The sequence below is a fragment of the Bombus affinis genome, chromosome 3, assembly GCF_024516045.1.
Source record: "Bombus affinis isolate iyBomAffi1 chromosome 3, iyBomAffi1.2, whole genome shotgun sequence".
In the NCBI taxonomy this organism is placed as follows: domain Eukaryota; kingdom Metazoa; phylum Arthropoda; class Insecta; order Hymenoptera; family Apidae; genus Bombus; species Bombus affinis.
In genome coordinates this window covers 3,947,752-3,961,089 of record NC_066346.1, presented here as the reverse complement: position 1 = coordinate 3,961,089, position 13,338 = coordinate 3,947,752, and the positions used below count along the sequence as shown (strand labels likewise).

Genomic DNA, 13,338 nt, shown 5'->3' with positions numbered 1-13,338 from the left:
TCGTCCTCCCACGCAGACTTTCCTCCCGCGTTCTCTTCCCGCCGAGAACGTCAAACAAAGGACTCCCGACTAGGTGCATTATGTCTCCCCGAACTCATAAGAAAACGGGACTTCGAAAATAGTAATGATATTATGTTTGCGTCTCCCGCGGCAGGGAAACGGCGAGAACGCGTTAGGGGTGAGCCGGAGGATACCGAAGTGGTATAGAGAACGAGAAGAACGAGACGAAGTGGCGTATAACGAGAAACAGAGAGAGGAAGGGGGATATGGGAGTTGTAGACGGGGTTGGAAGGAGGATGAGAGAAGAGACAGAGAGGGAAAGAAAAAGAGAGAGAAAGAGTGGAATCTTGGACGTAACGGGAGGGTGAGGCGTAATATCCCGAGTAAAACTTTTCACTCAACGCGAGAATAGGGTTGGCTGGCCACGGGCTACGGCGCTGAAGGGGGTTGGCTGGTCGTACGACGGGAAGGAAGGAGGCAGAGGCCAACTAAGTACAAAGAATGTAATGTCCTCCTTCTAGCGGCCCGCTATACCTTTCACCGGATTTCACCCGGAGATGTCCCGTGGAATAATAAGGATAAGAATGCCAGGGAAAAAGACTGGGATGGCCAGCGTCTAGCTTCGTGGAGCGTTAGTCGCGCGGTTTACGTAGAAGAATCCGCGAATCTCGGACATCTATGGGGTAGAAACTGGAATGGGCAGAAGAGAAACTGTGGTCTGAGCTCCTTTGAACGATCGACGTGGATTATTTCGCGAGATAATGAGGGTCGGATATTTTTTCTTGTCGGTAGAATTGGCGCTTGAAATCTGTGTAGGCGTATTTAGGAAGAGAAATACGACGAAGGAGAAAATGTTATATCTTCTGTATTAATCTGCACTGTTAAAAAGAAAAATGACAATCGGTCTTTTCAATTCCAGCTTTAAATCAACCGTGGCTTAGATTTATATAGAGAGGCGAAAATTGTCGAAATCATCGATAAAAAAGAAAAACTCGGAACAGGAAAAAGCTACCATTAACATTAAACTGCCGAAAGCAAGAAGAGGAAGAAAGACAGGGACGCACTCTCCATGCGTTTACGTCGCTCTTCCGTCGTTGCCTATAAATTCCTCCTATTCCCTGGTGCAAGAAACTTCGATCCGCGAACCACGGAAGAGGAACAGAGACACGGGGAAACGATATATTAATAGAAAATAATCGCGCGGCGAAACGAAGGGCCAAAGTCTTCCAAGATTCTCGCCCATTTATGAGTCGAACCGTCTTACAAACGACAGTAATTATTTAACCGTTCCTCGGTGCAACCGGCCGTTTTTTGTCACGGTGATCGCCGTTGGCTAGCAAACGGGAAGGGAAAATGGAATGGAAAGAGAGAGAGAGAGAGAGAGAGAGAGAAACGTGAAAAGGAAACGGACAGAGGATAAGGAAAGAGAGATTGAAACGGGACTGGTGGGAGTCAACCCATAAGCGAGTTCCATAAGGGACACCGTGAGAATTGGAACTGCGTATGCGCCACGGGGACAACGGGCCGCGAGGAGCTCTCTCGACTAGGCTAGCTACGAGAAAAACTCACCTTCATTATGCTACCGGCATCGTAATATAATGGTTAAAATCACCGTAAATGGCCGCGACCGGCCGCCCGTCCAAGCGTTATACCGCGTAAGCACGCGCTCCCGTGCGTGAGACACTCTGTGTACACGGGGTGTTGCAGAAATAACCGCGGCAGATTAGACCCGATGCTTTTTGTCGCTGCCTAGCTCCTATCGATCCTACTTTTTCGGCCCTGTCTCGCTGTCGTTGCTTGTTCCAGCCAAGGGTGAATTGGCTCGGGAACTACACGGACAATTACTCAATCTCGGAACGCTGTGCGTTTTGTCCTGATTTTTTTACGCTTTTCAATAATTAGGATAAATATTATATATGCGTTATACACATGTACGAGGACCATAGGCGAAATACACGAGTCTCGGGTCTTATTTTTTATACGAAAGCGATTTTAAAATTCTATAGCTTGTCAACCAACCGTGTATTATCGAAGCTGTCCTTTTATTAAATTTCGTTGCGGAAATCTATCAAAAGATGTTTACGTCAGAGACGTAGATTTTTATCGAAAGTGCTCATGTCCTGTGATTACATTTTCCACGGTTGTCGTATATTTTTCAGTTTTTTCCTAATACATATTACGTACATATTCTATTGCAATTGGTCGTGGTAATCCCAGAGGACGACTGAATGCAAATTATTCGCGAAGAACACCGCGAACTACGCAGAATGTAAACGGCGACCACGTTGCGAAACGGAGAAAGTTACGCGAACGAAACAACAATCGCGCGTTCGCGTCGAAACGTAAAGTCATCCTTGTTAGACGGCGAGACAAATCGAAACTGAAATCCTAGGTTAATGACCAGGATCATTAATCGTTGTAATCGCCAATGTGTTACGAACCGTTCTATCATCCTCTTTCTCTCCACTTCGACGTACATACGCGATGTACAATATCTTCGGAGTAAAATAAAACTTCTACCATTGGGAATCATCGAACCGATGAAATCACCATACGTAGAAGGAACTCGTAGCTCCGTAAAATTATTAAAGCGTTCTCGAAATTCTGATTTAGCAATTTCAGCCGCGTGAAACGATGACAAATGTCGACACCGATCCGTCCATCGACATGTAAACGAAATGCAAACGACTGTCGGCGGACCTGTTGTCGCAATTGTAAAAATTGCGAAAGTTAGTCGATCGCGATGTAGTCATTGGCTGCCTAGGCTGGCACTAATGTGGGAGAGCTATGTCAGAGCCGCGGCGTACCAGATATCCCGACCGTCAAAGTCGCACAATCCGGCCTGTCCGGATCATAAGCAGGTGGTTTGTCAGGAATGCCAGAGGACTGGCTTGGGGACTAATAAATCGAACGCAACTCGCTACTATTTTTCTTTTTCGTTTAAATAAGGAGCGCGTTCCGGCTTCGAGGGCGTTCTCCTCGAAAATAATTCAACCGGCTTTTATTCTTTAAAATCGAGGTCTTTTCCCCCGCGATTTTTGTCTCCTTTTTTATTGTTTTCTTTCCGCGTAATGTCGAAAGGTAAAAAAGGGAAACGACCGGCCAAGCTATTAGATAGCCGGCCGATTGTTTCGATCCGGTGGCAAAAGCGCGATTTTACCGCCGTGACGTAACTGGAAATTCTTCAACAATGCCTCCTTGTTCCCTTGCCCTCTCCTCTCTCTCTCTCTCTTTCTCGACAACCATTTTATTTATTTAAACCTGGCTAACGAGCATTTTCTCCGCGATCTCTTTCCTAGATCCCATACGTGTGTACGCGTGTACGCGATTAATAATTTTATTAGTTAGAAAGGGAATAATTACTGAAATTAACGACTTCTTCGAAACACTTTCTACGACGTCGATAACGATCGTAAGCGAGTCTAGCATACCTATTCGCTGTAGACATCGGCCAGATTCTATGCGTATTATGATGATAATAAATACTAAGCCAATCCAGTGTCACGCACCAATCCCACGATTCTTTCTTCCGGTTAATTTCTCCCTTGTTTATTTCTCTTTATTATATTATGCCACATATAAATATTATTTTCAAACACCGATGATAATAATAATGTTACAGAATTATTCTATTCAACATACTCGATCGTTTCATTACGAGAAAGCAGATAGAAATCCATCGTGTCTACCGTCTTAAACAATCCCAAAACGAATAACATTTCAACATTTCGTATTTAACGTAAATCAAATGGAATACGATTTAATAGCAATACTTGTGCGTGAATTTTATCGTTGGAAATCGAATATTCACGCAAAAGTGCAGCTGCTTGCGATCGTTTTGTACAGCGGGAAAATCGGTGCGTGTATAACGATACGATCGTGAGGGGAACGAGGGGGATCGAGCAAACGAAACAGCGTATGCATGCAGGAGCACGTTCCACGGTTAATGGCGGGCATACGCGTTCGAGCATCCGCGTGGCAAGTAATTGAGTAAACCATTGCGAAGCGTGAAATGCTCAATAGTAAGTAAATTACAGGGTCTGGCTTATTGAATAACATGCTACATAAACGTAATTAATAATTACCGAGCAATTATGCCTGATACACACAAAGACTGCAGATATTTCAGCCTATGCCAACGTGTCTATTCCAGCGCTTCGATTCGATCGTTGGAAACCTAACTTTGCGAGGATTATTGATATTTCTGAGGATTAAATTTCTAAAATTTGCATAGAAAAATATATATATGTATACCAGCGCGTTTTTATTATTAGTTGGTCTAATAATTGTTACAACTGGATGTGGCACGTTTCTGTTCCCATAATCTTCTCACAACGCATGATGTGAATAATATTACGATGACGTAGACGATGCAAGTGCCAAAATTGGAAATTTTCGATATACACGAAATAAATAAATAAATAAATATGTATATATATCTTATGGAAGTTCTAAATGATAAAATTAATCACTTCAATCTTCAGCACAGAATTTACATTCCTTTCCACTAAAGGCATTTCATCTTCTCATCACTTACTCCATTTACCATTTAATCTCAATACTTTCTCGACACTTTAATCTTAGAGTACAATTTCTAAAAAGTTTGCCATCTTAGTTGTTACAGTATTATACGAGTGTTTCAATCGAGATCGCTGGTGGGAACGCGAAACGCCCCTCGGGTTCGGAAGGAGGTAAACGACTCGGCGCGGCGGCACGAGCCAAGTGCAAATAGGCAATACGTCCGATTAGAAGCGTGTTATCTTAGATCGGCATTCGGGCTCCTCCGCCACGGGCACCGTTGCACCTGTGCATCGGGTGAACCAGGTGACGCGAAGCGACCGAGCTTCTGACGGTGCCCACCTACGTTGCTGATATACCACGTGTCACGCTCCACACAGGAAGTGACGTCACCGTGTCACGGAGCACGATGGAATGCACGGCCGCGATAGCACGTCCCCGATACCCAACGATCGTGCCACGCTGTGGATAACCGAAGATACTGTCGCGAACGCACCCAGATTTCCCTTCCAATACAAACACTCGACAGGACTTATATTTTATGCCAAGAGCATATTCAAATTTTAGGCAAAAGTATAAAAAGACATTAACTCTTTGTACGTTGTGTTGGTACTGGTTTTCCATCAATGATAGGGTGTACATTTCTAATTTTGTTATTAGTTCAAAGTTAGTACTCAAGATATCAATAATGGTGATATCTAGTCTGATAAAATTGTTTATAAAGTTTCGTAAAATAGCAAAATTCTAAGCCGATCTTTTCCTCAGGTTCTCGATAAAATAACGACTTTTGATCGATAGTGTAAAGTAAATTCATAGATATTTTTAATCTTCCCCTTTTCGGAACGTGATATTTAATTCTTCAGCAAAATCTTTCACTACGAAAAAATGTTCAGGTCGTTGATCAATTGTATCAAAGAATTCTCAAAATCCAGAGGATCGAATCTAGAAAATTCGAAGTCCTTGCAATCTCGAGAACAAATAGAAAATACGTCATAAAGAGAATCGCGTTTAATACCGATTTCCAAATCTAGTGTCGTTAAGTTCTGGAAGTAAAGCCGAGGGGGATGAACGATGTGCGTATCACGTGTTGCACTGGGCAGACCGGGCAGAAGAGGAAACACCCTTCCTGCCATCTCCTGGAAAACACTCGTAACCGGCCGAGTTCCGTGACGCTTGAAAATCAATGAGCTCGACGAACTAGCGGACTGGCAGATTTATACGGTTCCACTTTTATGAGCAAATGTAGAGAATATGATTAAATCAGGAGCAAAATATTTATGGAAACAGCGAATCATAGAATCTGCGATCGTATCCGCTACTGTGAAATAATGACTATTCGAGAAATCGCGTTCACATTGCTACACGAGCAAGGAGAGCCAAACTTTTCTTACGAATCAGCCACAAGCAAAGTCAAGAATCATTTTCATTGAGAGGGAAGAGGGAAAAGAGAGAAAAAGCGAGTTCGGTCTCGACTCGTCGGTCCTTTCGTATTTTTCTGTGAAAACTCGATAGATCGAGAGTTCAAGGGGACGAAATTCACGGGTCGGAAGATCGGAACACAACAACGGGTCCCACGATCGTACGACGACACTGGCCTTGCAACTTCTTCGCGCAAGACACGTCGAAAAAGAAATCGGCCCTGGACTGCATAAAGAATGCAATTAAGCGAATCGTGTATTGTAATTAACGGCCATTCTCTTCTTCCGACGGATTCCCTCCTCGTCAGGTGCGTGCAAACGTGCTCAGCTGAGTGGACGTAATCCGTTCTCCACCTCCTCTTTCTTCTTCTCTTTCTCCCCTTCTTCCCTTCTTCCCTTTGACTATGTCGCGTCTCGTTCGCCCTTTGCTCTTTTATTCCTGTTTTATTCTTCTCCCTCTTCTTTCTTCCTCTTCTTCTCCTTCTCCTTCTTCTTCTTTTGCCATACACCTTCCACGATTAGCCTCTCGAATTAGCGACTACCGCACGAACGTGACGAACAAATTAACAAATCGAACGGGACGCGACGATGCGTCCGAAATTCCCGCGATTGTCGGACAAGGCACGCACACGAATACAAACGATTATATTCGGCATTCTGATGATTAATAATTCGATGTGTTATTCGTATCGTTATCGAAATACAGAGCGTACAATGGATATTCGTAGAGATCGTCGACGTGCTATATTCGTTCTAAATTATATTCGAAATCGGCTTTGCAAATATTAAAAAAAAGTTTCGTAATTGCTACCGGCGCGATTCTCCGGTTAATTAAGCAGTCGACGGCGGGTACGAGAAATCGGGCGGCCGATAAGTATTGTAAAGCCGTGAAGGCAGGGTCTATGTAGCGGTGGAAATTCATTATTAACGTAAATCAACCCAATTACAAACTCTATTCACGTCTAGTGCACTTCCGCCGCGGTCTGAGTCACTCGATTACATAAGCACCCTCGCCAAAGCTCGTAAACGCTTTTACATTGAACTGCATATTCCCGTTTGATTCGCAGACTATCCAAGCGTTATTCTACCGTGAGTTCGCCAACGATTCGTTCATCCATCTTCTAAACTCGATCGAAGGGACATAAAGGAACGTCGAGAGAAATCCAAGGGCCCTGTACGTTCGATTTCGCAGGTGAGTAATCGACTAGGACGGACGCCAATCAGTACGAAGCTGAACGAGGCAAAAGTTGATTCGTGCCGGTCGCAAATTCAATTAAAAGTTGCGGTTATTAGGTTGGACAATGAGTCCCACGAGCCCCTCTGCTCGAGGGAGCGGACGTACTGTCGTAGAAAGGGCAGAAGAAAGGGTGCGCACAGAGAGCAGAAGATAGATAAAAAAGGACGAAACGTAAAACTAATGGGGTCCTTGCTGATTCCGCTCGGCTGCCACCTTGATTAAGCTGCTCGCGACGCTTCGAGAAAATATAATGACTTCTTTGCTCTGCAAACGCCGCTACCCTCACGGCTAGAGGTTCCTTTCGTTCGTTTTCTCTATGTGTCTGTTTCACTTTCTATTCGTCTTTAGTTCTTCTCGTTCGTCCGACTGTCCACGGTATCTCCACGAGGAGGCTCTCGCGTTAGATATAGCCTGCAGATAAGTCGACGTCTGATTTCAAAGATTAATTAACGAGAGATACGTTCGCGACGCCGGCCAGCAAGAACAAAGAAGGAAGGCCATTCGCGTCCGACAACAGTCACGCGTCAAAGCGATCGCGCCACGTTGGAAATGTAAATACATCCCTGATTGGTAACCACTTATCGTAGCATGCGTTAGCAACGCATTAACAACGTTATCGGAAACGGTGAACCCACGTAGACCATTAAAGGGATATCAATCGCGATCGTAAATATTGTAACGTAAATATGGACCACGATGGCGCACTTCATTTTGGGTACAAAAGTTTGCATCTATTCAAACTCGATTGAATTTTAAAGAACAGTTAATTTAAAAAGAAAGTAGAAGATTGAAATTGAAGTTCCACTACGACTATCGAATAAACTACAGTTGCATCAAATTTGAATCGCAAACGATTACGATCGTTCGGGAGCATATCTTGTTTCTTTTGTATATAAATCTACGCTTCGTCACAGTTACCTCCTGTCTACACGGACTTTGATCTATTTGACATCTAGGAACTTGCCAGTCAGCCTTTCCACGATATTATACCAAGCACGAATCACGAAACCTCAATCATCCTTAGGTTTAACGATCTAACATTATAAGCAAATCACGTGCGAAACGATCGAACAAAAGAACAAGATCAAGATCAAGATCCCGCAATGGAGCCGCAGGCTAAATAACCCACGGATCCCGTAATCGATTCTGAAAAGGCTGCCGATCGATTCGAGAATCACGAAAATCACGTGGCGCATCAATCATCTGGAAGTATATCGAACTTGTGCAAAAGCCAGCGTACCTCAACCGACTTATTATGATAATCGAAGGCCTTAATTAAGAGCTTACGGTATAAAGGTCGTCGTATAAAACGCGCCAGCAGCCGGTACAATGGCTGCGCGAGGCCAACACCGAACAACAACGCGGAGAATAGCCTGGAACGTGGCGAATTGCTCGTGCCCCGCAATCTCGGCCGGAGTCCCGGCGGCCAAGATTAAGGGAATAAATATCCAGACCCGATAATTGTATTGGTAGTTTCAGTAACTAATGATCTAAAAGTCGTTAGCACCGCGCCCGATTCGTGAAGGGTGTTACGAGCCTTATACTTTGGCCCTGGGACGACCAGATCTAGAGGAACGAGGAAAACGTTGGCGAGGATGGAGGAAGGAGAGGGCAGGCGGTTTCGATGCTCCCGTCCAGAATGAAACTACGACCTACCTACTACCTACCTCGACGCACGACCAATCCGACGTTTGCACGATGGTAATTCACGATCGTGGCTGCGAGCCTTCGAGAATTGGAAGAACGGAATCGGGATGTATCGGCCTCGAGTTTTCGCCGCCTGATAAGTGGAATGTCTCATCCCCTTGAGACCTCGTTGCAGCTGCTGTATTTCCGTGTTCCGGCAGACTGGTAGCACTGATTGTTTCATTTGAATCTTCGCTAATTTTTCGATCGAGAAATTTCGAAGAAAACATGATACAAATGACACAGTCATTAAACTACAAACGTCGACGAATGTATATTAATTGGTATACACATTCGCAAAGAATTAGAAGATCATTGAAGGTTTATCTCGTATTTATCGCGTTCTTGGGAAATATACACTTATCTCATTCTTCCACTGAACTTCTCAATATTTATCGTTTCTTTATCAGATTTTCACTCGTAGACAACAATAACGCGCTTCTCGATCCAAACTCTCCTTTCCTCAAACGTTTTCAAACGTAACGGCAAAAGATAAAAAGATCGCAAATCGATAGAGACCTTCGTGAGCCAAAATATTATAGAGAGAATCTATCACTTCACTTGTTTCGAATATTTCCACCAAGAACACGTTCTTTGAACGTTACACGCGCGTTATATCGTTCAAAAGCGTCAGCCAAAAGCGCAGAACGCGTTGGCAAAACGTCGACATCCTGCTGGGCCAAGAATCTAACACCGAAAGCGCGCGACTCGCGGCGAGGACGCGTTCCAGGTTGTTGCATAAAGGCCTGTCGTCCGATTATATACACGCGGATATATGCAGAACCAGTCTCTGGTATTATTTATCACCATTCGTGGCCACGAATACTCGAGTTTCGCGCGGTCATCCTCCTCCCCGTGATCGAGGATCAAGAGGTTAGCACCCGACATCCCGCGCAGTCGGCGGCTTGACACTCCTCCTCGCGGCCGCATCGATATTTCTCTCGAAAAACCTTCGATTCCATGTGGAACAATGCGTTCCATCGGCAGCCTCCTCTTCGATGCTCCTTCTTCCACAGCAGAAAACGGATGGTCACGCCTGGTCACGCACCCGAAGTGCGTATGAGCTCTGTGTCGATGCTTGAAGCTGCAGAAATGCGAATACTTGCCTCTCGATCGGTTCCCTGGATACAGCTAATGCTCGACTATAAAGTGCGATCGATCTAGAATCTCCACTCGGGAACAGAGTATGAATATGGAAACTACAAGAGAAGGATGAAATTTTCTACTTGCGATTAATAACATTATTTTGGATGAAATTATTTCGTATAGAATATTTGGGTTTATAACAAGTTCTACCTGTTGTACGTTGTCGTTTTTTCTTACAAATACTATTTTATATGTATTATGCGTGTCATCTGTTGACTATGTGTGTGATTATTCTAATTGACCCCTTTAACAATTGCTAGCAAAAATAGCTATACGCACAGAATAAACGAACCATGTAAAGGAAAAATTGGAAAATCTATTTAGATATCTGCAAATTCTTCGAGCAAATATGATCATATTAACATAATGAATGTACAAAGATTCGTGGAAGATCGCGTGGTAGATCGAGAAAAGTGGTACAAATGAAGCAGCGACGATAAGAAACTAAACTCGACGTCCGGTCTAATCCCTCCGGACGATCGATTTCGCTACGGACCGATGAAAAACGCCGGAAATCTTATCAGCCGCGAACCGACACGTTCCTCCGGAGATCATCCATTAGATTCGATCGTCCATACGCTTTATTGTATCTGCAGTCGATCGGTGAGCCGTCTAATGCACACGTGCTCGTGTCCAGAACGATCCGTACGGTGACTGGAAGGCGGGCGTCGACAGGTGGGCCAGACTCTTGATAAATGAAGTGAGAACTCGCGGCTACTTATCCGCCGATGCATCAAATATGTCCGGGCGAACGGATCGCCGGTATTAAAAGTGCATCGAAGATGTATGCTTTGTCTCGAACCTGTTCCCAGCACGGGAAATATGTTTCTAGGGATAAATATGTTTGTCGGCCTTGCGACGCTGTACTATGCTCCCGTTTATCTTGCAACCTTTCTTTTTATAAGCAGAACGCTCATGGTTTACTGGGCGGGCTTCCAAACCTTCCCGAATGTACGATAGGTAGTTAAGTAGGTTCTGTGGAGCTTCTAGTAATTGTTCGTACGAATTTCGATATTTTTTTTTTTTTCCTTTTTTACAAGTTTGTAGGAATTTAGATTTTTAAAGGATTCACTAGCAGTTTAGAACGTATTATACATTTAGAAAAATTAGTAAGACTTTAGGAATTTTATGGATTTAAAGATTAGACAGATTTTGATAAAGTCTAGGATTCTTAAAGTACGAGCAAAGTACGATAACGATCGGCATATCTTTTTCAACGAACGCTGTTATTAAAAAATCGTAAGAATAGCAAACTCGAAGTGACTCGAGATACAAAGCAAACCGGGGCGGATGAAGTCGTCGAAAGTTATAAATTAACCGGAACGATCTGGACATCGTTGCGAATCGACTCAAACAGCGTTTGCTCCCTTTCAACTCTAAATCTTAACCTCTGCCCACCCGGTAATTATCCCAAGGTGTCGGTAAACATTCCTCTCATTACGCTCGGTCAAATAACCCGGCTCCAGAAGAGGAGGCAGCGTCTTTTGGACGCGCGTACATGGTCCTGCGTAATATATTGCTAATATTTCCTGCAGTGCGAGAGATTATCGGCGTATCAATGTCCGTGGGATGTAACGATCCACGCGCAAACGGATATAACGAGGAGCCTTGACGAGGCTCTCGCCTTCCGGGACAGCGAACAGTCGAGTCCTGAGCCGAAAATCGACTGGCCTCCGGTAGAAAAAGAACAAAGAAAAACTGAAGCATAGAAGGAAGAAGAAAGAAAGGTAGAGAATGGGAACAGAGCCGATGCACTGGCTGCGTAAATTATCTCCACGGTGTGTATTTATCCGGAGATTTACAAGCGGGCAGCGCGCGTTTGATTTACACGCCCGTGCGCCCGTAGCCCCGCTGAAACGACTAAAAGGGTTCTGCCGGGTGAAATATGCAACAGGATGCGCCGGGACCCTTCGACTGCATCCACCGGAATCGTCCACCGACGGGCAGCTCGATTCTCGTGCGATTTCGCGAGCACACCTGCGCTCTTCCGCCCAAGGTACGCACTGTGCACTTTTGATCCTGCTGCAATGCCAATTTTTTCGGTGTACATTTGTGCTAATTATGGAAGTCTAAGGACATCGTTGAAATCGATAGAAGGTATCTTGTGAAATTGTTAACTCTCCTTTCTTTATTTCGACTGGTGCCGATTAATGCAATTAGATAATCTGGTAGATTAAACAAAAACTGATGTATGTATTTGATGGGATAGGAGACTATGCTTCGTTAAAATTGATGCGTAATACTACTTGCGATAATTTATCAGTCATACGAGTTACTATGCTAACGCAAGCTATCGCACGATGCCCGATACAGCGTTACCTTTTTAGATATAAATCTCCGTCCCATAGGAAACTGTGTTATTTTGTAAAACTTTGCGAGACCTGCAACTTCTCTAAACGACAATAACACTTGCAAGTTCAATCTCTCAGATCTTCCCTCCGAACATAAAGAATATCACCGAATTCGCTTACTCACCTTCAAAGAACGATCAATCCGCGAGCATCTAGGTGGGCGTGCACCCAGTCAAAACAGGTCTCAGAAGCACAGTGTCGGGACAAGGGGGTGCAAGGCAGAATACCGCGGGAACACCGGTAAACGGCGGTCGTTCATACATCGTCGGGCTATGAATCGTCCGAGCGTGAGATCGTAAAGTTGTCCTTATCATCGTCTGCATCTTAATGCAGGTTACATACGTTACGTACTGTTCCGTGTCTTCGTTGTACGCGACTACGTGTACGTTTACTCGCGCGCGCGCGCGTGCGCGCCTGGTTGCTGGGCAGACAGTACTGTACGTTATGATGCTTCGCGATACCGTAGAAAGGACGATAAAAGAGACGAAAGAAGAAGAGAGAGACGCGAGAGAAGCAGTCCATATGCAGAGCCAACAGGCCGGGGGCACAGGTGTCCGACGCCTCAAACAACATCTTTATACCCAGCTCTTAACCCTAACCAGCTCGCAAGCGTAAGCCTTAATATATTTCCCCACGTGTACGTAGCTATGTGCACGTGACGCGCGTTTGACGTGTTACTCGCGGCTGCCTCGATCCGCTTCCTGAAACTGTCGTGGATCATCGATGGTCATGGATGATGCAGAATTCGATATTTTAAAAGAAACATAGGCAGTTAGATAGGGAACGCTATTTACGCTTAAGGGAATGTCTGACGAAGAAGAACGAGTCTACTAGTCGAGTGCTATTCACTCGAGGATCGTGAAGTAAAATAGAACGATTTTTCTGGCCTGTTTCTGTCTTTGCAGAAACTCTGACACCGATTCAGCAGCAAATTGTAATTGTACTTTGTATTACTTTTAGTAAATTATTTTTAATTATAAAA

The 13,338-nt window shown here is 44.4% G+C and overlaps 1 pseudogene; it reads left to right on the top strand.

The window, feature by feature from the left end:
* Positions 1–13,338, top strand: part of LOC126914185 (uncharacterized) — a 134,017-nt pseudogene that overhangs the window by 76,118 nt on the left and 44,561 nt on the right.